The 21,646-nt window shown below is 45.3% G+C and overlaps 1 long non-coding RNA gene across 1 annotated transcript; it reads left to right on the forward strand.

The window, feature by feature from the left end:
- The first annotated feature begins 9,752 nt into the window (after positions 1-9,752).
- LOC128097627 (uncharacterized) lies at positions 9,753-21,425 on the forward strand. Its single transcript, XR_008213919.1, has 2 exons — positions 9,753-16,182; positions 16,361-21,425. It is a non-coding gene; the product is annotated as an uncharacterized LOC128097627 (long non-coding RNA).
- The last annotated feature ends 221 nt before the right edge of the window (positions 21,426-21,646 follow it).

A 21,646-nucleotide genomic window follows, 5' to 3' on the forward strand; every position in this document is an offset into this window, starting at 1 on the left:
ACTTGTTTGCGGGTCGAAACTTCAATGTCATTGAATTCAATTTAACACCCTTTGAGCAGTCTCATCAACAGCCATGTGCTTTCTCTGGTACCTGGATTAGGGGAGGGACTAAGATACGCCTAGCCGTGCTCTCCTGGCAACATATTCCAGTTAAGCAGAGCTAAGAAAGAACTTTTAAATTTAACTTTTTTGGTAGTGGAGATCCAATTGAGGGCATTATCCTAATATAAACCAAGTGTTCTACCATTGAGCTAAACTCTCAGCTCAAGATACCCTTGTTAGTTTCCATCCCGGCAGCAGCCTGCCTCTGCTGCCAAAGCAGCTAAATTACATCCTCACCTACGGCCAGGTGCCTTTCCGTCCTCAGCTATGCGACCCTTAAAAGTGCCCGCCAGGCATAGCTCGCTCTCTTGCCTCCCTTCTTCCTCTTGTCTCTTCCCTGTCTGTCTGTCTGTCTGCCTCTCATGTCCCCACTCCGACAGGGCCTTTCACTCTCCTCTCGCCCCTTTCCCCAGTAAACTTCTCACCCTAACCCTGTGTCCTGTGGCATGTTTGCTGAGTGGCTTGCCTTGGCGGGGCCCAGCAAGAGGTACCCACTTTGCCTGTTTTTTCTTTATCATTATAACCCGATTTACAGCAACTTTGAGATAAAGATAAGTTTCACAGATAAAACTCCATGTTGAGGGGCCGATGTTTGAGCTGAGACTGAAAAACAGAAAAAATAAAGGTGTTGTGTGTGAGAGAGAGAGAGATGGTCCAAGTAGAGAGTCGGGGCAGACTTGAGCTGCAGAGGAAGGAGGAAGGCCTGGGCTGCAGGATTGAGGAGAAGCAATAGAAGATGGTGCTCGTCTTTCTCTAGTTCTGTCTTGCTGCAGCCGTCATCTGGACACCTTCAGGGCCTCCGCCATTACTGTGCCTGCTGCAGCCCATGCCCATCCCGGCCCTCTCCATCTGAAGCCAGCAGAACCATGAAGGCCCCTAACAGAGGGGCTTTCATTGTGCCTTAAACCCATACTCACTGAAAGCAGGACATTTGGTAGAGCCAAAAACAGTTCCAGTTTAAGAGGGGAGACACAGACACTCATGTCTTATGGAGCTAGGGATGGTGGGAAGAGCTGTGAGTGACTGAGTTGTGAGGTGAGCCATCCCTATCACCTGTCTCATTGCTAGTTACTATTAAGAGAAGGCTGTGCCCGTCAGCAGTATTCCTTCAGTCCAGGACTATGTCCTGCCCTTCTCTGGTTCATTCTACTCTTCCTGTACCACAGGACTAGACATTGCCTTCTACTCCCAAGTCTGTTCCATCTATCCTCCAGGGAGCCTGGGCCACCTTGCTGTCATCATCCCCGGTCTTCTCATCTGTCCTGGCATCCAGCTGATATATGTGGTTATGTCCCACAAAACACCGAGTCACCCAAGTTCCTGAGGGAAACTTAACTCTCTTCTTTCATTCCCAATGCTTCTCGTTCTAAACTTGGGTTCTTCATGGACAGAGATGCTCTTGTCTTTAGTTAGAGTATGGGTGAGAGAAAGAAATTAAAGAATTGTTAGCTGGAATAGTGGAGAGAAAAGGAGGCAGGGCTGTGTTCTTGACTCTTTTTTATGGGGTGTAGCAGACATACCCTGCCGTTGACCTTAGGAAAGTACCCGAGTGGTGACCCTGCATTGACTGGGCTGCCCACATCCTATCCATTTCAGGGCCTCTGGCTCCTTGCTGAGTAGTAGGCATTTCCTTCCCAGGGCCCTCAGAAGTTGGTTATGAGCTGTCTCCATTGTAGCACTTGCAGATCTTACTGACTGTTGAAAAGCACCCACAAGGCTGGCAAGGTGGCTCAGCTGGTATGGGCACTTGCTGCCAATCTGACAACCTCATTCTGTATTTGTAAGGAATGTAAGCTGTAATGAACATGTTAGAAGAGGTGGTTCATTGCAATGTCTATAGTCCAAAGGACAAAGCTATGATACACTGATTTATCCATTCCTTCGGAGCTTTTTAAGCAGGCAATATACTTCAGCATTGAGGTGTCACCGAGCAATGTACTGCCCGCCAGCAGTTTGTCCCCAAGAAAGAGAGATGGTGAATGTAATTAAGTAATTATAGTGAAGGTCTGCAGGTGGCCTGTGTGCTCATCTACAGGTTACAGGAATGTATATTAGGGCTACTTAAGCTTTGTGGAGGACAGAAGCTAAGCTGTGACATGGAGAAAGAGGAAGAGTTCATGAGGAAGAGAGGGTACCGGGCACACAGAAGTCCTTTGGGCATAGAAGCATGACATTTTTGAGGAACTGAAAGAGGTCCAGCTTCAGCAGCTTGTAGGCAGGATGCTGAGGATTAGAGAGGTTACACTGAGCAGGGCCCTGTAAGCCATGTATGCGAGTTTTGATTTTACCGTAAAAGGCAAAGGAAAGCTACTGTAGGGTTTTAAATGTACGTGTGCGTGTGCGTGTGCGTGTGCGTGTGCGTGTGTGTGTGTGTGTGTGTGTGTGTGTACCAACAAGACTAGTGTTAGGGTCCTTCTGGTTGTTAGAGAAAACGAGACAAGGACAAAGGGGCCAGTGAGAGGTACTATGAGCTAGATGGAAGGCTATGAAGCCTAGACTAGAACAGAGCAGGAAGGAGGTGAACGGGTGGGTGGATTGGGATGATATTTGAGAGGGCTCGTGATGGTTGAATAAGAAAGCAATGAAGTAAAACCGTCAGGGCTAGTTCTAGGTGTCTGGCTTTAAGCAGTTGGAGGGACTATGGCATTCAACGAGGCTGGAAACAAGGGGGCAGGGAGCATGCAAGGGGAGGGGAGCTTTGCTTTTCTGCATGTTGAGATTGACGTTCCTGAGGGGACAGCCAGGTGGGAATAAGTTGGGGAGCACTGGTCATCAATGGCAAAGCCACGAAGAGACCTGAGAAGATGCTTCTCTTACACTATGTTTATTTATGCTGGAGTCTCAGATCTTTGGTTGTAAGGAAAGAAATGTACTCAAGCTAGCTCGGTTAAAATAAGGTATGGCTCTGGCACAGCAGACTTCAAAGAGCATTGCTCATGGGGAAGCCCTGAGCAGGGGACAAGCTCTTTGGAACTTTGTAGAGCGAGTGAAGCGGACACTCCCAAATTCTTGAGAAGATACTGCCAGTGAGGCACCAGCAGCATGGTGGCTCTGAGGGCTGTGTGTGTGTGTGTGTGTGTGTGTGTGTGTGTGTGTGTGTGTGTGTGTGTGTGTGTGATTCCGAATAAGGGGTGTGATTTAGCCGCTTTTAATGCACAGAACTTTCTGTGTGAATGTACAGAATGTTGATGTTTGCTTAGTTATGTAACATGCTAAATTATCAGTTCGACGGCTGCTACGTCTTTCATGAAGCAGGAAGAGAGCCCAAGTGAGAATACCTGCACCATCAATAACTTCTTGGGTGTGTTACCTATATTGTTCCTTTGAGCTTCAACTTCTAGGCTGTAAAGTCAGTGTTGCTATCTCACTTGTTGGAGAGAAAGAGATGAATGAGATGCCACCACGGCAGGTAGAGGGGAACAGGTAGAGGGTGCTTCTTTTTTCCAGTTACTCCTCCTTCCTGTCTGTTCAGGTCACTGCATACCAGCATTCAGGACACACTTGTTAAGTCACTGTTTGGGGTAGTGAGTCCAGGGCTGGAACACACACAAGTGTTTATGGACTGAATTTATCCTTTATTGCATTAAGAAGTAACCATTCCACCTGGTAACAGTTTGGGGCAGAGTTGAGGAAAAGTCATTGAGGCCAGCTGTGGGGGTGCACGCCTCTAATCCTAGCACCCAGAGGGCAGATGCAGGTGGATCTCTGTAAGTTCAGCCACAGCTACACAGTGAGACCCTGTGGAGAGAATTCCCACCGAGCTACACCTGGCTTGGCTCGGAGTGTTAGCACCCAGCTTTCATCTGCGTCTTGTGATTGCTGCCTCCTGTCTCTGTACCTTCTGTTTGAAGTCTCTTCTGAGAGTTTTCTTGGGGATTGAAGCCTTTGCAAATTTAGTTTAGGAACAACTCAGAATGCTGTGGTATTCTTTACTGAGATTTTACATTTGGCATTGTCCCTCTGGAGGGCTTAGAGAAGAAGCTTTGGTTACAATTGACTTGCTAAAGGTGTGAATTGTATAACAATAAAAGAGCCCTTTGCTAAGCTAGAGAGGAGAGTCCATAGAGACCAATTCCCCCCTGCAGCTGGGAAAGGCTAAAGAGTCATCCTTGAGGTGCCTCTGTCTCTTGATTCCAGGACCATGTGAACCTACATCCACACCCAATATACAACAAGACCCTGTCTCAACAAATAAATAAATAAACTGGGCATGGTGGCACATGCCTTTCATCCCAGCACTCAGGAGGCAGAAGCAGGCAGATCTCTGTGAGTTCGAGGCCAGCCTGGTGTACAGAGTGAGTTCCAGGACAGCTAGGGCTGTTACACAGAGAAATCCTATCTCAAAAAACAAACCTCAAAATAATAAATAAATAAATAATAAAGCAAAAGTCATCAAGCCATGATCCTGCTATCTATAAAGACACATAAAAATTATTTATTTAACTTTTTCCTAGACTTTTTTATTTTAACACTAGTAGGGTAATTAACATATAATAAAAAATGAATGAAAGCTATATACTTTAAAAATAACTTCTGATTTTCTCTGGGCAGTGGTGGCACAAGCCTTTAATCCCAGCACTTGGGAAGCAGAGGCAGGCAGATCTTTGTGAGTTCAGGTCCAGCCTGGTCTACAGAGCGAGTTCCAGGACAGGCTCCAAAGGTACACAGAGAAACCCTGCCTCAAAATACCAAAAAAAAAAAATATTTTCATAGTCTAGAATAATGATTGACACCATACTCTAATTTCTTCCTTTGGGTCTTGAATATCTTTTGTGACAGAATAGTAATCATTCAGTGAGAACCCTATCTACCAAATCAAAATGTGTTCTAGTGTTGCAGAATATGATTTTAAGGTGTGTTAACTTTTGTTTATATTGCATTTGTTTTTTTTTTTTTTTTTTTTTGTTTTGTTTTTTCGAGACAGGGTTTCTCTGTGTAGCTTTGCGCATTTGTTTAACTCTGTAAAGCTGTGTTACTTTGCCTGTCTAGAACACCTGATGGTCTAATAAAGCGCTGAGCGGCCAATAGCAAGGCAGGAGAAAGGATAGGCAGGGCTGGCACGAATAGAGAATATACAGAAGGAGAAATCCTGGGGGAAAAAAGAAGCAGCCAGAGAAGGAGGAGGATTTCAGGGGCCAGCCACCCAGCTACACAGCAAGCCTCATGTAAGAGTAAGATTCACAGAAGTAAGAGGATGGGAAAAGGCCAGAGGCATAAGGATGATAGGATAATTTAAGATAAGAATAGTTGGCTAGAAACAAGCCAAGCTAATGCAGGGCATTTATAAGTAAGAATAAGACTCTGGTGATTTATTTGGGAGCTGGGTGGTGGGCCCCCCAAAAGACAAAAGAGCAAAACAACAACATTTCAAGTAAGAGTTGGAACATTTTGACATATTAGACTTAATGCAGGGCCAACAAAAGCAAGCCTTAGGCTTTATTCTAATAAAAGATCATTATCCGTATGAAGTGCCGTAGCCACAGATTTTACCCAGGTCTTGGTTTCCACTTTGCAAGTGAGTGTCTGGGATTCCAAGGAACAGTGACCCTAGAGAATTTGCTCTATGCAAATCCCTGGCTGCTATTAGGCAGATAACTCAGCTTCTTCATCTTTGAGTGAACTTGAAGCGGTGAGGCAGTGAGGGAGCTGAATTGGACAATTAGAAGATGTTGTGATTCAGTAAGTATTCCGTTCCATTCCAGGATGAATGTTCTAGACAGAGCTAGAACAAAACTAGTCCAGAGTTTGCTCCTTTCAAAGGACACTGTACATAAAAAATGTCTCTGGCTTCATATGAACGATCACTCAGCTCTGGGCAGTAAGGCAGCTAGAGGATCCCTTCAGCAGGGACCTCATTCTTTAACAACAGGTCCCTCAGCTGGTCGGAGCTACTCATCCTGAGAGATGTGAGTGGCAGCTACTGATGACTGTGTCTTGACATAACTGAACCCCAGAGAACGTATGAGGAAGAGCTTGAGAGAGAGGTAGGAGCAGTTTGAAAATACATTTACTGTCTAGTCTGTTCACGCTGCTATGGCAAAATGCCAATGTCTGGGGGACTTATCAACAACAGACTGATTTTTCTCTCAGTTCTGGAGGCAGCTTTGGTGTCAATCATGGAGACTTCTAGCATCATCATTGTGTGGTAGAAAGGTTGAGTGATTTTTTTATAGGCTTCTTTACACTGATTTAAATCCCATTCAGAAATGCTCTGACCTCAAGACACCATCGCCTCCCAAAGGCCCCACCTGCTAATATCATCACTTTGGGGGTACACATTTTACATATGGATTAGGGGTCTGCATAATATTCTGCCCTAGCCATTTACCTTGGATTGTTTTAGATTATTAACAAAACTTTTTAAAACCAATTAAATAAAAATGCATCACAATACTGGGGGAATTTCTGCAGCATTATCAAGTCTTTGTGAGCAGGTGTTTGTACAAAGCCTCACCAGTGCAAGACGGACCACTCACTGCTTTCTGTACACTGCCACGCTTTCTTTTGGGTGGCACATATGTGTCCAATACACCCTGTAACTGTGGAGGAAAGTTGAAAACTATCGTTTGCAGGTCTCTTTGAAGGTCTTCTGTTAAACGGTGGGTGTTCGTGTCATTCAGGTATTACTCTTTGCCCTGGTGTTTCAGTGCTAAGTCCGGGACCGAGGCTCATCTCTGTGGCAGCTGTTTGTCAGTATTTACTTATCCAGCGAGCTAGTTCAGTGGCACACTAAAGGAAAACAAGTAGTAGCGTCCAAGCTCCTCTGTTCCCCATTCCTCCTACATCTTCTCTTCTGGTTTGGAGACCACACATGTCTGAGGTCCAGAAGTGCTGTTTGATACGGTTCTGGCTTGTTACCACATGGGTGACATCGAATGCCCTTATTGATTTACGCCTGATTGGTCTAACCTGGATCAGGATCAGCCTGATAAATGGTACATCTTATGGTCAGAAATATGAGATGTGTTTCGACAAGTCACTCTTAGCCATCAGCTCTCTAAGGAAAGACAAAGGTGGCTTTCTCTTGCTTTTTCCTTTCTTTTCCTTCCCAATGCTCCTCCTTTTCTCCCTTGGCTATTTACTTGAAATATCCCCCCACCCCAACAATATCACTGAAATCCCAAATCCTTCCTTTGGGCCTCTGAATCCGAGGCCAGTTGAGTCACTGTCTGCAGACTGAGTGAAGGATGTTGGAAGGAAGTACCATTACATGGGTTAAGGGGAGGGTCAGAGACCTGAAGTGGGTAGCTGGATTATAGGACTCCTGTGTTGAGAATCTCCTTTTAAACTATCCGAAGGGACAGTGTTCAGTACTGCAAGCTTGGAGTTAGGACAAAGGAATATAATTCTAGGTTTTACTTGCCTTTTTATTTTATTTTATTTTATTTTTTTAGTGAAATTCAAGCTTCCCCAGAATTCCCACCTGAAGTCCTCTCCTTGTTTCCATGTCAGCTCCTTGCTTGCTACATTTGCTCCCCAGCCTGCTCGCCTTCCTCCCCCAACAGCTGGACACATCACCATCCCATTTTTCTATTGGTTGTGACTGAAGTAGCTTGGGGTCAATTATTTCCCCAGCAATTGACAAAGAATCTTGATGAAGAGGAAAGTGACATTGTCCCTTACACAGCATTGCTACCCCCCCTCCTCGATCCTCCTCCCTCTCTTTTGGCAAGGAGCCCAGCAGGGTAGTGGCCACTCGGTCTGTGGAAGTGAGTGGATAACATATGGGAAGTGCAGAAAAGATTTTTATTCACGGCGAAAGAGCAGAAGAGTCAGAGGCAGCCGGTCCGCAGAGAGACTGCATGCAGGCGACACAGGCCTGATATTTTGTCTTTGCCTAGATTCAACAAAGAGTGTAAATAGAGTTTGGTTTTGTAGCTCTCCCTCACTCCTATACTTCGTTGAAGGTTCGAATCCTTTGCAGTCGCAAAGGGATCATGGGTTCAGTAAGCTTCGTGAAAATATGACCCGGGACGCTCCAGAACCTTTCCCCTCCCCCAGCTTCTGCATTCAAAGGCCAGAATTCAAAGCCCTCTCCCTGGTGCATGCGCCTTAAGCCTGTTGGTGGCTTTTGTTATTTTGACTGGGCCACTAGGTAAGCCAAGCGAGCTTACTGGTTGAGTAGACATTTGGGGCGACTGGTACTTGGGAAAAGACAAATGATTGATGGTTGTTAGGTGCCGCGGTCCTAGCGCTTCCAAGAGAGAATTTTGCATTGCTGCTTCCTAGGAGAGGTAAAAAGCTCTTTTTGTCTCCCAACCCCCATGGCTAGAGGGTGTCCCAAGTATCACCGGCAGAAGGGACGTCTGCGGGGAGAGTGGGTCGGATGCAGCAAGACTCATTCACGCGTGACCTCCATGCACCCGCCACGCGGAGGACAGCCACTCGTGCCCAAGGTCTAGTCTCGATCAGGCTCAGCTGCACATTCGAGCTTTGGGTGCGTGGGGTAAACAGCACTCGGACCGTAGTGGAGGCAGAGCAAACCGAAGGGAGGCCATTTCTTCTTTAGCGTTGGAAAGCTGCCCTGCTTCCTGGGTACACAAGGACTGGGAAGCCTTGGAGAACACCCCTGGCGGTGGCTGGACTCCATGCCTTACTATGTTAACTCTTTGGGGCAGGTGCTTGTTCTCTGGTGCACCCCCATCCCCACCCCCATCCCAGTTGCCGAGAGACTGGGATACAGGTGCCTATGAGTCGTCTCTGGGGAAGGGGTCCCCCATAGGACCGCTTTGAGATGCTGCCAGTTAAGGAGCGTCCTGCTGCACAAAGGCCACGCTTAATGGATTCTTTCAGATAAAAAGAGCCCTGCTACCTTTCTTTCCTATAATGGCCCCTGAGGCTAATGTCTTACAGAGGAAACAGAAGGATTGTTTTACAGCACACAAGTGGGGCAGGCATGCAGGAGATTGGGACACAGAGCACTGGATACTGGGAGAGGTGGCCTCAGCTTCTTAACCCTTCCCCTCCTGCAGCCCCCAGGTCTCCTTCAGTCTTTTACTTTGCACCTACCACCGGGAATGCGCACGAGTCGGTCCTGCCTGGAGGGGACCGTGCCCCTGGGGCTCGCCTGCCTCTTTCTTTTCACTGTTTTCTTGCAGAAACGGAAAAGGGAAAGATCACGGGGCCCACAATTGCTTTTGCTACAATTTTGGAAGGCAATCGGAGTAAAGCGGAACATTTCCCTCAGGCCCAGAGTGACCATGCAGAGCTACCTGGATTCTTGGACGGTGGAGACACAGGGTCCCAAGCAGCGTGCACTGCGAGCACCTAACAGAGTTGCAGAGAAGTCTGTCAGTCTTGCTCTAAGGGCCCAGGCAGCATCGAGTTGCAGCCTGCATTGCACCTGGGAAGCTGCTCCAAGGTCACCAGGTGTAGGCAGCCTTCAGGTGTGAGATGTGTCTGCGTCCGGGTGTGAGCGGAAGATTACATTTGCAAACTCCCATGGGGGGTGGGGGGCAGAGAGAGAGTGAGAGACAGAGACACACTCGGGGGTGGGGGGACGGACCCGGGGAGACACACACACACACACACACACACACACACAGTGAGTGTCATGGCTTCTTCTGCCTCCTGCTTTTTGTTCTGGCTCCAGATTATAAAAATAGTTAAATAGCAGTTGGAGACAAACGATGTAAGAAAAAAAAAAAAAACCCTTAACAACAAAAATGCCCACAGGGATGGTTTTAAAACCCTTTATTATGGAAATCCACTGCTTACACAAAAAGGGAGAGAATGATATTTATTCAGTGGGTCTTCAATTTGAGGGTGTATCGGAGTAGCTGAGCAGAAGCCTCTGGAGGGCTTGTTAAAACACTGATTGCTGGGCCCTACCCCCAGAGGTTATTTTATTTGGGAGACCTGGGTTTGGCCCCAGCTTGAGACTTTGCAACTTGTTAGAATTCCCAGGTGCTGCTGCTGGCTGCAGAGATCCTTATGTAACTCTCTCCTGGTTTCAGCGAGTGTAACACGGTCTCCATTGTAGGGCCTCTGTCCCCTCCCCCAACTTGCTTGGCTTGGTAGAGAGTTTTGAAGCAAATCTCAGTCATTCTGTCATTTTGCCCAGGTGAGTGGTTTTTAATTCAGTGGTTAAATAGAGAGGACTATGAACTATGGGAAATAGTAGAAAAGCCTTTCATAAGCTCCAGAAGTCCCACTGCCCTTTTGGTCATTTCACTGGGGAGAGGAGTCTAGCACTTCTCTATTAAAAGCCAAGCCTCTCACTCAGTCTAAGAGTGCTTGCCTAGCATGTGTGAGTTCCTGGGTTCCAGCCCCAGAGTCTAAATAAATAAATATGGCAACGCCTTCTTGTTGGTGCCATGGGCCGCAGTTCTCAGCTCACATCCTCCTCCTCGGTGTGTACTATGGCTTTGCGGTCCCTTAAAATGTTTTTCTAAAAGATACCTCAAAGGTTGGGATTTTGAGCTACTTTTTGTTTTGTTTTATTTATTTATTTTTTTTCAAGACAGGGTTTCTCTGTGTGTTGTAGCTGGAGTTTTCCTGCCTGGCCCACAGTCAGGGCAAATCTCTCACCCGCCAGTCCCAAGCCGCTCAAACCCGATCAAGTAAACACAGAGACTTATATTGGTTACAAACTGTATGGCCGTGGCAGGCTTCTTGCTAACTGTTCTTACAGCTTAAATTAATCCATTTCTATTAATCTATACCTTGCCACGTGGCTTGTGGCTTACCGGTACTTTACATCTTCCTTGTCCTGATGGCGGCTGGCAGTGTCTCCCTCACCCAGCCTCTTGTTCTCTCAATTCTCCTCTCTTAGTCCCGCCTATACTTCCTGCCTAGCCACTGCCAATCAGTGATTTATTCATTGACCAATCAGCAACACATTTGACATATAGACCATCCCACATCACTTCCCCTTTTCTTTTCTTAAAAAGGAAGGTTTTAACCTTTACATATCTCCAAAGTCAGCTTGGTATATTTGGGAATTTGGGCGTAGCTTCTCTTACTACTTCCTGCTGGAGGGGGGCGCTGTATCTTCTGGGGAAACAAAGAAAATTTTAGGATCATGGAGTAGTCCGTGAGGCTGTATCATCTGAGTCAGTTGTCTTGAAACGGTTCTGGATGTTGGATCATCTGGGCCATGGTGTCATCGGAGACCTTTCAGGGGGTCTTGGCTGGTCAAACCTGATGTATCTTACTCTGGAACAAATCCATAGCCTCTGGCTTTCTGTGGAAACAAAAGAGACTCTTTTCCAAAGCAACATATCCTTACATCCAAATTTTGAAGTCAAAGTATCTTTAAAATATACGTACTGGTTTAACTCAGCTTCCTTTACAATCAAACATCTCTCTGTAGTTAAGAATCCCAAAGACAACACAATCCAGACTCTCTGTGTAATAGTCATCTCTATGTGGCTTATTTTTTATATTAATTTGACTGTCTCTTTAAAGACTTTATTTTTTAAAACCATGTATTTGTTTCTATACTGTATATATCACCTTTTTTTGTCTCTTTCAAGCCTACGTATATTTTACACACATTTTAAACTATTACATCTGAATCTGTCTTATTGTAAACCTGTTGCTTTAAATTGCAGCCTTCTAAGCCTGAAACGGCACTGTGGCTGCTGGCTCCGCCCACTTTAGCTTCCCAACATGGCGGTTACCGCCAGCTCTGGGAACCATCAAGTCTCAGAAATAGTGGGTCTACGCTTTTATCAAAGCAGTGTGTAGCCCAGAAACCTCTTTTTTTGTTTTGTACTAACAAAGGCTAAATCCACAATGTAGCTTAATGTGCCACTTGCAGAGGCCTCATTCCCGCCATATGGCGGCAGGTCGAGCGCGCACGCCAGCAACCCGCCAGTAGCTCAAACCGGCAGCTGCCGCTCATTTGAGAGAGACCATTAGGAAGCTGTTTTTAGCTCCATTTTAGAATCTTTTTTTTTAGGTTTTAGGTGGAAACTCTTGCCACCACGTTGGACGCCATTTGTAGCTGGAGTTTTCCTGCCTGGCCCACAGTCAGGGCAAATCTCTCACCCGCCAGTCCCAAGCCGCTCAAACCCGATCAAGTAAACACAGAGACTTATATTGGTTACAAACTGTATGGCCGTGGCAGGCTTCTTGCTAACTGTTCTTACAGCTTAAATTAATCCATTTCTATTAATCTATACCTTGCCACGTGGCTTGTGGCTTACCGGTACTTTACATCTTCCTTGTCCTGATGGCGGCTGGCAGTGTCTCCCTCACCCAGCCTCTTGTTCTCTCAATTCTCCTCTCTTAGTCCCGCCTATACTTCCTGCCTAGCCACTGCCAATCAGTGATTTATTCATTGACCAATCAGCAACACATTTGACATATAGACCATCCCACATCAGTGTGTAGCTCTGGCTGTCCTGAAACTTGCTCTGTAGACCAAGCTGGCCTTGAACTCACAGAGATCCGCCTGCCTCGGCCTCTGCTGAGATTAAAGGTGTGTGCCACCACTGCCCTGCAATTTCGAGCTATGCTCAAACTCTTCCTAAGGCTGCTAGGCCCAGATTCTGAGAGAGCACTTCTGGACTACTTCTCTGTCATTTTTAAAATTCATTACCATTGGAAAAGGGATTTCAGCTACAGCTTCTGGGCACGGCCATCACTGAAGCCCAGAGTAGCCTTGTACCCTGAGTAGGTCCTGGCACGGTCTGACTGTGTGTTTCTTTTGCTCCTTAAAGCCACTGAGTAACACCTTACATTCCTCTTGTTTTGTCTTCCAATGTGGAGCCTCGACTCAAGCTCTTTGGCTTTCCACTGGGTCACTCCCAAAAAGATTTCTTGTCCTCCCCTCCCTGACTGAGTTAGGATTCCTTGTCCCTCACCAGGACCTTATCATCTCTGTCCCCACCACCCCCAAGCTTACTCTCAGGCAAGCCTCAGCCAACTCCCAGGAGGTTAGGAGTTTACTGTTTTATATGACGGTGGTCCTCTCTCCTGTCCTGATTCTCCAGGAAGCCATACAAATTTTCCCTTTCTCCATCTGCTGCTAAAGAAAGCTCAGGGGACAGCGTTCACTCCTGTGCCCCAGAGCTTTGTTCTTATTTTCATATGGCCTCATGTTTGTGTGTTTTTCTTTCTGTAGCAGCCTGGAATCAGCTGTCGCTTTCTGTTTCCTCCTGGGTCCTTCTACTTGCCTTTGCTTTTCTAGCCCTTTTCAAAGACGATGCAGACAGCATGTGTTTGTCCCCTTTGGGTCCTCAGGCACCTAATTTTGTTTGGTGGCCTGTCTGTGATGCCGGCTGATGGAGCAGTTTTCCACGGCTGTCGCAGGGCCTGCAGACCTCGTGGTGCTGGGTTCAAGTCTGCCTTGTCTATTCCACTGACCTGTGTGAACCTCTGCTGTGTGCTGGGCGTTGTGTGAAGGCTTGTGACACTGAGCAGCAGATCATGGATGTTCCTGCCCTCGACTGGCCTCCAGGTAGCCCATCCATGCCTATGGATTTAGCCACTAATGGATCAAAATATGTGGGAAAAATTGTATCTGTATTAACATACACAGACCTCATTACTATTCTCTATCTGCTATAACTAATTTGTCCAGCATTTACATTCTATTAGGTATTATGGCTAATTTAGATGAGTTAAAGCAGGTCTTCTGAAACTTGCTTCCACCCAGGACCTCTTTTGTCCAATAAATTTTTATATGGCCCAAGTATAGAGGTATATAAAACAGACATAGAAAGCAAACCTTTTCCCGATAGTTTATGTGAAACCAGTCTTTGGTATGCACGGAACTTTACCAGTTGTTTAAAGTGGAAGCAGGTTTACACACTGATGAAATGAGGGACTAGTTAGCTTCACATGCAGAATGGGATTTCAGCTTAGTATTTCAGACTGCAGGATTTTGAGCACCCTCAGTATTCTTCAAAGTTGATTGATACTTGGATTTTACAGTCATAAATAAAAATACTGTTTTATATAAATACACTATACAAAAATGACAAATATATTTAGTGCTATTTCAGAAATTATTGGAAAATATGTTCTAATCCTAAGCCAAAGTTCATTGAGCTCTTTTTCATGAAATTCAAATTAGCAATTCAAAACAGCAATTTTTTGTTGTTGTTGTTTTGAGACAGAATGTGTTATATAGTTCTGGCTGTCCTGGAACTTGCTGTGTAGACCAGGTTAGCCTTGAACTCACAGAGATCCACCTGCCTCTGAGAGTGCTGAGACTAAGTAAAGGTGTGCACATCATGTCCAGCTGTCCAAAACAGCATATTTAAAAATATAAATTATAGCCGGGTACTGGTGGCGCATACCTTTAATCCCAGCACTCGGAGGCAGAGGCAGGCGGATCTCTGAATTTGAGGCCAGTCTGATCTACCAAGTGAGTTCCAGGACAGCCAAGGCTACGCAGAGAAACTCCGTCTTGAAAAAACAAAACATATATAAATTATAATATAAAATACAAATTCTTATATTTAAGTAGAAGAATATTTAAAAATATTCTAAGGCAACACACACCGAAGGTATATTAATTTGATATTTACTTACTGAGGAATGGTAGTAGGAAAATATTCAAAGACTTTTTTGTAATTAAATAATCGTTTCTATAATGGCAGAAAATTTTTTATGTACATTAAAAACACCGCACAAGGTCTGCCAGTCCGTGTATGCTTTTGGTGTTCACGGCATGGGCATGTGCTGTCCATGTGTTGTAGTGTGTGCTCAGAGCCAAGGCTGGGGTGAAGACGCAGCATCAGTGATCACTGTCAGAAATGCCTCAGGTTCTTTGCTTGTCTGATTCTGAATTGATTTTTATTATTGTGTGCTCAGAAATTTTTTACTTTTGCCAAAGTTTCCACAACTCCACATTCAGTTTTTGTGTCTATCTAAAGGGACACTACCCTCAGTTCAAAAAGCTGATGCTGGAAGCATAGGGGAATGTGTAACATGCAGATTATGTGCAATTCTGCATTCTACACAACGGACTTGGGCATCGCCAGATTCTGATGTCCTCAGGTGGTCCCGAGGATTCTGATGGATGACAGTGTCATCATGAAGATTATAGATTCTGGTCTGAAAGACAGATAATAAGGGAAGGAAGCAAAATAACGCAGTGGAGAGTGTAAAGTGCCCAGTGAAAATCAAAATGGAGCGGTTGATTAGTCATGGAAGGCTCCTGACCTAGAGGCGTTAAACAGATGAAGGTCTGGAAGGCAAGAAGGGCATCTTTGGGTGGAGGCAATGCTTTACACAGTTGATACAACCAGGCGGGAGATTTCATGGAGAGCTGTACACAGGGACGGTTGCTTGTCTTCTAAAATAGCAGTTGTGAACATCTCTGACTTAGTGTGACATCCGAATGTCTCCAGTGGCCTTGGTGTCTGGTTTTCTAGTTACACACTTCCTTTACTCAGCCCTAGTCTGGGGGTGAGGCCAGAGGGAGGCTTGGCTTGTTCCTCTCTGGATGAAGCACCATGGGCAGGGCTAGGTCGTCCTTTATGTGTTCTAGGTTCTTGTGGCCTCAATGACAAGCATAAGAAGTGCTGATTCTGAGGTTGATCTGTTAATGAAAGGCAGTGACATTGGGCATGACAGTCCCCAGGACGAAGGGGGCACACTGAGGCAAGAGCCGAAACTGGTTGTAACCACAGCAGAAAGTGTTGATGTTCATTAAAGTCGCTGTCCCAATAGCAGGTGTGTGAGCCACCACGCTGCTGAGTAGGTCAGGATCCCCGTGCTCAACATGGAGTTGGTGCTATTGAGCCTGCCCCGGTCTTACTGATCATTGGTACTTCCCAACCCTCCAGGTCTTCCCTAGGCACTGGGCTGTAGTTGGCAGAGACTCCTTCATCCAGTCTTGTCTAGCAGTGACCGTGTTTCTTGAGTTTCTACTTTCTTCTGAGTGCTTTGGAGAATAAGGAAAAGGTGGATTTTTTTTTTTTACTGTTTCATCTCTTGTGACCCTTTCCCCTAAAGTCCAGTCGCTTAACTCTGTTCTCTCTGTTGTCATTTAAGGCTATGCTGACATATTAGAGGCTCTGCACACCTGCCACTCTTCCCGAGGGCTGACAGAGGAAGCTGTTGTTCTAAATCCAAAAGCAAACAGTAGCGCCACCAGGCAGCTGGCCTCCCATAGCACAGGTGAGCACAGGAACAGTGGCGTGCTTGTCGTGGAAAGGGGCCATTAGAGGTCTGAGTCCCAGGGCCGGCTTCCTCTTACAGCGTGCCTGGATCAGCTGTGGTGAGGAGGGGAGGAAGGGTGTTTCTTGACTCCGCTTTGGAAGAGTGGAAAGACTGTCGTCTAGCCTTGTCTTTTCAGGAAGATCTCCAGAGGCAGGGAGAGGGGGAGGCAGCTACTCCACTTACCACATGTCCCCAGCTCACTTTCACAGCATCTTAAATGACTGGCTGGCCGGAAGGGAGAAGCTGCTGAAGGAGAGGATGTGGTTACTCTTCAAGACTCTAGTTCTACTACGAGACTTTTTAAAAGATGGTTGCAAAACACATTCACATTATAATTTGATAGATTTATGCCCATTAAAACACAGTGTTCATGAATGGATAGTGTGTGTGTGTGTGTTTCTCGGTATTACTAGGTGCAAAGGGTGGGGTTACACTACACTTACATAGTCAGTGGTTGTTTAATGGGATCAGTATGGTTTACCAAGACAACTACCGTATCACCCTGTATTGGTGTTCTAGGGCTGCCATACAATGTGCCATAGACACATTGAAATTTATTTTCATATAGTTCTGAAGGCTGAAAGTCCAAGGTCACAGGGTCCTTGGCTTGCAGACAGCTGTCTTGTGTCTTTCCATGGTTTTCCTTCTGTGTCTGTCCCATGCTCCTTTTATAAGCTTGCCAGTGATAATGGATTATGGCCCACCAAAATGACTCTATTGATATCACCTGTTTTAAAGGCCCCCCTCTCCAAATATGTCCTCATTTTGAGTTAAGTAGGGGTAGGGCTTCATATAAAGGGGTGAGTAGCAGCACAGATTAGCTCTTTACAGTTGTTAAGCCATCACCACAGAGAGCAGACCTTGGGAGTTTAAAAAGTATAAGGTTTAACCTTGAAAAACAAAAAATTAATGTACGTTTTCCTGAAAAGAAACAGATAAAACACTTCAGTACAGTGTGTGTGTGTGTCACAGTCTTGCTATGCAGCCCACGCTGGCCTCAAACTTACCATGTAGCACAGGCTGACTTCATACTCATATAGCCCAGGCTAGCCTCCCACTTGAGATCCTCTCACATTAACAATCCAGTGTTGGGACAGCAGGTGTGCCACTGTGCCGGACCATTTTATTACTTTTCAGAATTAGTTACACGCTTCCTTATTCTTCAAGATTAAGAATATCCAAATATAAAAGTAAAGTATGTTTCACTGGTGGAGATAAGGCCACTGAAGCTGTGTCTAGGCATGGAGGGTGCTGCTTACTGGTGGGACAATTTCCTGATGTAAAAGGACTCTGGACTGGGAGGGAGGGGTGAAGTATTTCTACTTCATGGATTTATTGTTGCATGTTCCATCACCCTTATCATTAAAAATTACAGGCACAGATGTTCCCTTAGTATAGACTCGTGACAGTCCCTGCACATTAGACTAAGAAGCCTAGATTCAGGGCAGGGCACAGAGTGAGCTGCCAAAGCCGAGGCCTGCCCAGCCTTCATACTGGGCAGGTGAAAGCCCCTGGGGTTGGGCGTTGGCCTGGTTCCTGGATTTATACAGGCTGTGGAAACAGACTGGAGTTATTAAATGACAATACATGGCCTCTGATCCTGAGTTGGGACTTTTCTGCTTTTCTCAGAGAATACTTGATTTTGTTTGTTTTTCTGATCAATCTTGAAACCAGTGCAGACTCCTCCGCAGCTTCCACCGGCTTCCTTCTCAGCTCCACCCACAACACCCACACAAACAAGAGCTGAGAAGGCAAGGGTATTCTTGGGTCTAGCTAACTTACTTTATCCCCTTCTCCTAGAAAACACTCTGAAGGGCCCATTAGAATGCTGCTGCTTTCAACAAGAGGTGTGGCTGGGCTGGCTTTTTCTGGCTCCCCACTGGAGTACCTTCATCCAGCTGCTCCGGAAAGCACCCAACAGGGCCCTCCTGGGAAGCACTGCCCAGTGTCAGGAACAGGCCGCCTACATGCATGTGCAGCATACACCACTCTGAATTCCGACTCTGATGTGAATAGACATTGTAAGTTACACCAATGTCACCAAAGGCCAACTAGTGACTTCATTAGTCAACTGTTTCCTTATTGCAATTAAAATGAGGATGCCCAGATGTTTACTTAGAGTTGAGGAAGGATGCAGTATTGTTTGATACGTGAGAGAGTTACTGTATGTGTGTGTTAAAGTAATTCCCCAGAGTTCTGAGATAGGTGGTGTATTTCTCAATGACACAAGATCCGACTTGCCATCTGCTCTGAGATCTCCTGGGTCTCTGGCCAGGATTGTCTAGCAGAACTCGTGTCTTCTGCTTTCTCATCTCATCCCATTTCCCAGCACACAAAACTCTCTGCTGTTGCCCATCTTTGCTTCTTCAAAGCACACTCATGGGACATGATTTCTCTTCTAGCTTAGCAAAGGTCCAGAACATTTTCCTTTTCTCCATTCGGAGTAGCACCATTAGTCTCAATTCCTTCCTTTGGTGATTTTTTTCTTTCTGGTTTTTGGTTTTTCAATACAGGGTTTCTCTGTGTAGTCCTGGTTGTCCTGAACTTCCTTTGAAGACCAGACTGGCTTCGAACTAACAGAGATCCACTTGCCTATGCCTCCCGAGTGCTGGGATTAAAGGCGTTTGCCACTACCGCCTGGCCCTTTGGTGATTTTTATAAATTGTGCTAAAATACACACAACATGAAAGTTTATCATTTTCACCATTGTTAAGTGAACAGTTCAGTGACACTAAGTACATTTACAGTGTGACACAACCATCACCCCCATCCATTCAAAAACTTTCTCATCATCTCAAATACAAAGTCTGTACACATTAAGCATGAACTGTCTACTCTTTGTCCCAGTTCCTAAATGGCTCCATTCTACTTTGTGAACTAGCCTAGTCTGGGTGCCTTATCCAAATGAAAACGTACATATTTGTGCTTCTGTGACTGGTTTATTTCATTTAGAAAAAGGTCTTCAAGGCTTTCCTGTTGTACAACAATCATTTTGTACACCATTCAGATATGTTGCTCTCATTGGTTTAATAAAGAGCTAAATGTCCAATAGCTAGGCAGGAAGAGGTTAGATGGGACTTGTGGACAGGGAGAGAGCTGGGATGAAGAAGGGCAGAATTGCTGAGAGACACAAAGAGAAGCAAAATAAACATGGCTGTGCTGAGTAAAGGTAGAACATCGATAAGAAATAAGGGTTAATTTAAGTTTTAAGAACTACTTAAGAACAAGCCTAAGCTATCGGCTTGAGCTTTCATAATGAATAAGAAGTCTCTGTGTGGTTATTTGGGAGCTGGCTGGTTGGACAGAACTGGCTGGAGGGACAGAAAAATCTACCTACACTTACCCATGATGTATAATGTTTGAAAATTTCATTCCCTATAAAGGAATCACATCCAGTGTATATGCTATATTTTGCTTTTCTATTCATCTATTGATGGATTTTCTTTTGTTTCCATCTGTCAGATGTTGGGTAAAATGCTAAGAAAATCACTTTGTAAGGTTCTCTTTGAATCCCTTCATTTTGTTAGTTTTGAGTATATTCTTAGTAGTGGGAATGCTGGATCATGTATCATTCTATGCTTCATATCTGAGTTTTTTCCCAAATCAAACCATTTTTGAACACCTCCTCACAGGTCAGTATCACCAAGAGTGGAGTCATCATATACTTCTTGGTTAAAGTAGGACCACTCCACTAAAGGGAGAGAGCACCAAAAGTCTTGTGGCACCATCTCCTTCCTTGATGAACAAGCTAGCTTGGAAAGGGTTGAGAGATACCTGGTGCCAGACAGGAAGGACTGAATTCCAGTCCCAAAATTTATCACATTTGCCCTCTTGAATGACTAACTAAACATTCTAAGTGTGGTGGCTTGAATAGGAATGGCCCCCATAGACTCATGTGTTTGAATGCTTGGCCCATAGGGAGTGGCACTAGTAGGTGTGGCCTTGTTGGAGGAAGTGTGTCACTGTGGGACAGGGTTTGAGATCTCATATGCTCAAGCTATGCTCAGTGTGGTACACAGTCTCCTTCTGCTGCCTGTGGATCAGGATGTAGAACTCTCAGCTCCTTCTCCAGCACCATGTCTGCCTGCATGCTGCCATGCTTCCTGCCTCAGTAATAATGGACTAAACCTCTGAAACTGTAAGCCAGCCCCAATGAAAGGTTTTCCTTTCTAAGAGTTGTGTTCATGGTGTCTCTTCACAGCAATAAAAACCCTAACTAAGACACTAAGCAATAATTTCTAATGAGGAAAGTGTTTATTTTCCTCATTAGATAAACAAAATGTGCTATGTACACACAATGTGACTTAGTGTCCTTTTTTAAAAAACACAATTCTTTATTGATTTTTTGGGAATTTCACATTATGCACCCCAATCCTGCTCACCTTCTAGTCCCTCCATTTCTACCCTTCACCCCTGCAGCATGCCCCCAAAGAACCTCCCCAAAATGAATTAAAAACAAAACAAACAAACAAACATAAAATCACCTCATTCCTCCATCTTTCCAACAGTTCTTCATTCATCTTAGTGGCATTGGGAGCTGCAGTGTGTCACAAAATATATATTTTTGTCCTATCAGCCCCATCTGCAAATGCTTATTGCAATGAGCCATTGGTCTGATTCAAGGCCTCTGGCACATCATCATCACAGGACCCTCTGTTGTAGAATTTTATTTTAAGGTGTGTTACTTTTGTTTATGTTGCATTCGTTTAGCTCTGTAAAGCTGTGTTACTGTGCCTGTCTAAAACACCTGATGGTCTAATAAAGAGCTGAATGGCCAATGGCAAGGCCAGAGAAAGGACAGGGAGGGCTGGCAGGCAGAGAGTATATGTAGAAGGAGAAAACTGAGGATCTAGGAGCCAGAGAAGAAGGAATACTCCAGGGGCAGCTTCCCAGCTACACAGCAAGCCACAGAGTAAAAGTAAGATTTATAGAAGTAAGAGAAGAGGAAAAGCCCAAAGTCAAAAGGTAGACAGGATAAGTTAAGGAAAGTTGGCAAGAAACTAAGCCAAGCTAAGGCTGAGTATTCATAAGTAATAGTAAGCCTCCATGTGTGATTTATTTGGGAGCTGGGTGGTGGGCCCCCTCAAAAGAGAAAAAAACCCCAACAACATTTTGGCATTCCAACACGGGCCATATTTCCATAGGACCTGAGAAAGCTTTAAAAGTAAAAAGAAAAGAAAAAGATATGGCTCCTTTAAGAGGTGTTGCTGTTCAGCCAGCAGGGCAGCTGCTAAATAAAAACCACAAGCTAAGTAAAAACTGCCTGTGGCAGCACAGGTCCTGGCTTCCACAGCTAGGAAGGTTGAATGCAGTTTTCAGTCAGGAACCTCTGGTGGGCTTTAACCTTGGCTTTCCCAACCCAAGGAGCAGGCGGAGCCAGCTGAGAGCCACACGTGGAGAGTCCAGGTGTAGGTTAGCAGTT

Source organism: Peromyscus californicus, unplaced genomic scaffold (genome assembly GCF_007827085.1).
Source record: "Peromyscus californicus insignis strain IS unplaced genomic scaffold, ASM782708v3 Scaffold_5__1_contigs__length_169319896, whole genome shotgun sequence".
Lineage (NCBI taxonomy): Eukaryota > Metazoa > Chordata > Mammalia > Rodentia > Cricetidae > Peromyscus > Peromyscus californicus.